Genomic DNA, 6,000 nt, shown 5'->3' on the forward strand with positions numbered 1-6,000 from the left:
TCAGGTAACCCCCGCTGGCAGCTCGAGTCACTAGTGGCAGAGGTGAGGGATGGGAAAATGAACCCGAAAAGGTCCTGGGGTTCGGGAAATGAGCCCGAGAGGGTCCGCAGGACGGGAAAAGTGAACCTGGAACGGTAAGTGGGGGCGGGATGCTGACTTCGGGCGGAAGGGTGAGTGAGATGCTTGATGAGGGCCAAGGAAAAGAGAGGCGGGGGTTGGAGAGAGGGGGACCCCTGCCTCACCGAGGTGGGCACTGACGTCACCGGCCATTGACGTTCAAGTGGGGGTGGGTTGGGTTTGGGGAGGGGGGCACCTTGCCCAGCCTCAGCTCCGCTTGGCTGGTGGCTCTCTGAGGACCCCTAGCGATGATGGTGGGTGTCTGAGGCGAGAGATGCCAGGGGGCTTGCCAAAAGCAAAACCGAGCTCCCCCCACCCCTCCCCCAATCCTCAGGAACCTGAAGCCAGCCCGGGATGCACAGTTAGCAGACTGATCCTTAGGAAATCCCATGCCTTCCCTGAAGGGGGTTCTTCCATTTGGGAAATAAGGGGAATGACCCGTAGCTGCTTCACTCAGAGCCCTACTTAAATATCTTCCTGGGGCTTGGAGGTGCCAGCCTAGACAAGAGCCCTACTTGCTGCCCCTCAGAGAACTTCTGCTTAATGGGGAAAACGGTGTCCCTTGGACCTGCTGGATACAGTGGCACACACACAGCTACAATGAAACGTACTCTCCCACACTTATACACACTCATGCACACACTTATGCACCTCTGGTACAATAATTTTATGAAAAAAATTTTAATCTCTATCAATTAGAAATCAAGGTGAGAAGACAAATGGGGGTCTCCAGAGTGCCTTCAGAAACATCTCATAGACTTGGGAAGTGGAGAAGTCAGGCAAAGAAAGGCAAAACAGGCTGAGACTTTAACTGCCAAGTAAAATCTCATGGGAAGGGGCAGCTAGGTGGCACAGTGGATAAAACACTGGCCCTTGATTCAGGAGGACTTGAGTTCAAATCTGACCTCAGACACTTGACACTTACTAGCTGTGTGACCCTGGCCAAGTCACTTAACCCTCATTGCCCCGCAAAAAAAAAAAAGAGAGAGAGAGAGAATTGTTCAATACTCACATAGAGTAATAGAGAGAATGGAAGATTCCTCCCTTACATGAATATACAGAGGAAATATTTGAGCACTCATGGATAATACAAAAAGTCCAAGGGTTTTGAAGGGGGACACGGGGCCATCTGGGCAGACATCAGGAGGACACTGGGCATCAGTCCTGGTCCCTGGGGTCCCCTCCCTCCCTTTGGGCTCCCAGAATGGCTACTATCAGGTAACACTGCTGGCAATTGAAGCCACTTGTAGCAGCAGTGGGGAAGGGGGAAATGGGCCTGGGGCGGGGCGGGAATGAAGCTGGGAAGGAGGGTGGGGAAGGGATGCTGACATCAGAGACCAAAGAGTGGGATGTCTGATGGGGGTACACTGGAGAGAAAGGGACTCCTGCCTCACCAAGGTAGATGCTGACGTCTCTGGCTATTGGCACTCTGCGCTCAGCAGGAGGGAGGGGGCACCTTGCCCAGATTTGGTTTTGTTTGGCTGGTGGCTCCCTGAGGACCCCAAGGGTTGAGAGTAGATATCTGAGGGGCGAGACATGCAAGAGCACCAGATTCAAGTCCACCTGAGGCTCAGGCTGCTAAGCTTTTGTGACAAGTGGCCAGAATACATAAGTCCCAGACTCCAGAACTCCTGGCCAGGGTGGGGGAAAGGTCCCCAACTCGTCCCCAAGATACCTTGGCCTTTCACCCCCGACCCAGGCTCTGAATTCTGGCAGTACTTGTGGGACGGAGTCGGGGCACTTCTGGTTCAGGAGGCAAGTCAAAAATGAATCATGGATTTTATTCCAATCTTTAGGGTTAGAACTTGCTGATTAAGGTCTGCCCCAGGGAAAGCATTAGACTAGCAGGGTTTTCCCAATTGAGGGTGTGGGGGCCAGTTTGCTAGCATTTGGGGGTGGGTTATATACATATGTGGGTAGAGTCTGAACGGGCTTGTAGGTCTGGATAGGATAGGGGGGCTATAAGAGACTTCAGAGGTCGTCTGGTCAAATCTCCTCATTTGAGAAAAAGGGTAGCTGATATCAAGAGGAGGGCAGGGACTTGGCCAAGGTCACAGAGCCAGTAAGGGACAGACCCAGGCCTTGAGTCCAGGTCTCTCTCACCTTCCAGGCCAGCTGGCTTCCTTCATGGCCTCTCCTGTGACAGCCAAGCGTTATGGGCTAAAGGTCCCCAGAAAGGTACTCCCCAGAAGCTGGCGAGAAGGTTTTCCATAGAGCTAGGGGTTCTGGGAGTCTTCAGTTATACCTCTTTGGTCAAATCAAAAACAAACCAACCCACCCCGCCATGCACACATCCCATCTTAGGGATACCCACTTAGAGAATAATCCTTAGCAAATCCTATGCTAGTGAATGAGTTTCTTCCATTTGTGAAGTAAGGGGGATGACCCCCAGCTGCTTCACTCAGAGCCCAACCTGAACATTTTCCTGAGCCTTGGAGGTGTCAGGCTAGGCAAGGTCCCCTTTTCCTGCCCTCAGAGACTTCTGGTCTAAGGAGAGAAAAGAAGTGACTTGGACATTCCGGATGTGATTACAGTGGTAAAACCTTAGCCAAAGGAGACAAGCTTTGGAGAGAGAGATTAAGAACTCCTTGGTGGGGGCAGCTAGGTGCCGCAGTGGATAGAGCAACGGCCCTGGGGTCAGGAGTACCTGAGTTCAAATCCAGCTTCAGACACTTAACACTTACTGGCTGTGTGACCCTGGGCAAGTCACTTAACCCCAATTGCCTCACTGAAAAAAAAAAGAACTGCTTGGTGGAGGTGGGCTGGGGGGAAGTTGGGCTCTCATTGATGGGAAGGTAGGTGCAAGATTATCAACAGAACAGAGGAGGGGGATTTTCAGCTGTGCAGAGGGACCTGCTTGGGCTACAGAAGGGGGCTCTGGGTATCAGTGTGGGGAAAGAAGAGCAAATAAGCCCTTGAGCAGAACCCATGTGTCCTTTCCTTTCCAGTCAATGGGTTCTACCTAGCAGGGAAAGGGGGCTTCTCCACCAACCTGCACAGATAGGCCTGAGGGACATTTATTAGATTGTCTCCTGCTACAGATATCTTGAAGAGGCCTGAAGCAGGAGCCAAATCCAGTTCTTTGTCAATATGGGGCCAGAACTATAAGGAGAACAACTTCACCAGGAGAGCTAGAAACACTTTTTCAACAAGTCCAAACGGACGAAAAATAGTAATCCTATATATGTAGGACTGTAAGGAGAGTCATTCAGTGCTTATAAAGAGGAATAGAGAAAACGGAACATACAGAGGTAATGAATCTATAGAGGAAATATTTGAGTCCTTGAGAATACAAAGCCCAGGGATTTTGAAGGGGGACACAGGGCGGTCTGGACAGACAGCAGGGGGTCTCTGGGCATCAGTCCTGGTCCCCGGGGTCCCCTCCCCCCGATCCCTCTCCCGGAATGGTCACAGTCAGGTAACCCCCGCTGGCAGCTCGAGTCACTAGTGGAAGAGGTGGGGGATGGGAAAATGAACCCGAAAAGGTCCTGGGGGTCGGGAAATGAGCCCGAGAGGGCCCGCAGGACGGGAAAAGTGAGCCTGAAACGGTAAGTGGGGGCCTATCTGTGCAAAGTGCTGACTTTGGGCGGAAGGGTGAGTTAGATGCTTGATGAGGGCCAAGGAAAAGAGAGGCGGGGGTTGGGGAGAGGGGGACCCCTGCCTCACCGAGGTGGGCACTGACGTCACCGGCCATTGACGTTCAAGCGGGGGTGGGTTGGGTTTGGGGAGGGGGGCACCTTGCCCAGGCTCAGCTCCGCTTGGCTGGTGGCTCTCTGAGGACCCCTAGCGATGATGGTGGGTGTCTGAGGCGAGAGATGCCAGGGGGCGTGCCAAAAGCCCACCTGAGGCTCAGGTTCCTGTGCGTGGGAGACTAGAGGCCAGGAAACATACGCCCCAGACCCCAGGACTCCTGTTCCCCAAAGGGTCCCTATGGGACTATGTCCTTTCACTTACCTGGGATCACAGTCCCTTTGAAATGGTTGGGGAGAGGCACCTTTGATTCAAAAGGCAGGTCCAGTGAGAGCCATGGGTCTTATTCCAATCTTGAGTGTTAGTATAAGGGACTTCATGGCGACTGCCGCAGGGGGAACCATTAGACTATCAGGGTTTTCTCAATTAGGGGAGAGGGACTAGTTTCCTAGCATGGGGCTGGGATGGGGGATTATCGATGTGTGGGAAGGGTCTGAATGGACTGGTTGTTATTGTTGTTTCCCCTTCTTTCTCGAAGAGGACCATGACATCGGGAGGTGATGTCATGACTTGCACTGAATTGGATTTAAGTGAGGCAGGGCTGTGCAAAGTCACCAGCCTCACTCTCTCCTCCAGAGACATCTGGGTCCAGTGACAAGATAGATCAGGACGACTGGAGATGGTCCTGGATGTTTGAGGCAATGGGGGTAAAGTGACTTGCCCAGGGTCACACAGCTAGGAAGTGTCAAGTGTCTGAGGCTGGATTTGGACTCAAGTCCTCCTGCCTCCAAGGCCAGTCCTCTATACACTGTGGCACCTAGCTGCCCCTAAATGGGCTGGTACGTTTGATAGGATTCAGGGTCCCAAAAGGTCATGTGATCCAACCTCCTCACTTGGGAAAAAGGGTGGCTGAGTTCAAGAGGAGGGAAGGGACATGGCCAAGGTCACAGAGCCATGAAGGGGAAGACAGACACAAGGACTCAAACCTGGGTCTCTCTTGCTTGCCAGACTGGCTGGCTTCCATCTTAACCTCTCCCTCCTCTGACAGCCAAGTTTCATGGATTGGAAGTTCCTAAGAAGGCATTCCCCAGAAATCAGTGGGCAGTATCCCAATAGAGCTAGAAACTCTTGGAGTCTTCCTTTATAACTGTAGGGTTAAGTGAAGGGCCAACCAGTTTAAGCCAGCCCGGGATGCACAGTTAGCAGACTGATCCTTAGGAAATCCCATGCCTTCCCTAAAGAGGGTTCTTCCATTTGGGAAATAAGGGGAATGACCCCTGGCTGCTTCACTCAGAGCCCTACTTAAATATCTTCCTGGGGCTTGGAGGTGCCAGCCTAGACAAGAGCCCTACTTGCTGCCCCTCAGAGAACTTCTGCTTAATGGGGAAAACGGTGTGCCTTGGACCTGCTGGATACGGTGGCACACACACAGCAACAATGAAACTTACTCTCCCACACTTATACACACTCATGCACACACTTATGCACCTCTGGTACAATAATTTTATGAAAAAAATTTTAATCTCTATCAATTAGTGATCAAGGTGAGAAGACATTTGTCTGGGTGGTCTCCAGAGTGCCTTCAGAAACATCTCATTGACTTGGGAAATGGAGAAGTCAAGGAGAAAGGCAAAACAGGCTGAGACCTTAACTGCCAAGTAAAATCTCATGGGAAAAGGGTGTGGGCAGATCTGAGATCTGAGATGAGCATTCCTATCCTCCATGTGTATATTGACATGTATGAATCCTCACCTTTTCTCTCACTATATCTGTAACCCTGAGTACTGATATGTTCTCTTTATGTATTCCTATGTATGGATATTTCTCTATACTCCCTTGCTGTTCACATTTCAGTCCTTATATATCCTCTCTATAAATGAATCAATATGTATGGGTTCCTCCATATATTCTAGATATTCATATATGTATATATACATATATGTGTGTAAACATGTACATCTATATGAGCAAAAATTCCGTGTATATAAATACTATATTGTTTCTTGCAACCCATATATAAGATTATTCTTATATTCTCTGTATATGTTGGCATTTATGGGCATTCAGAAAGACTTTCTATATTCCTATATGAGTACTTCATTTGTGAGTACTCAGTCACACCATATTTCTTTACTTACAGGTACCTATATTCTTTTTCTATATCCCTATATATAATTACTGATATATTCTGTG

The sequence above is a fragment of the Dromiciops gliroides genome, chromosome X, assembly GCF_019393635.1.
Source record: "Dromiciops gliroides isolate mDroGli1 chromosome X, mDroGli1.pri, whole genome shotgun sequence".
Classification (NCBI taxonomy): domain Eukaryota; kingdom Metazoa; phylum Chordata; class Mammalia; order Microbiotheria; family Microbiotheriidae; genus Dromiciops; species Dromiciops gliroides.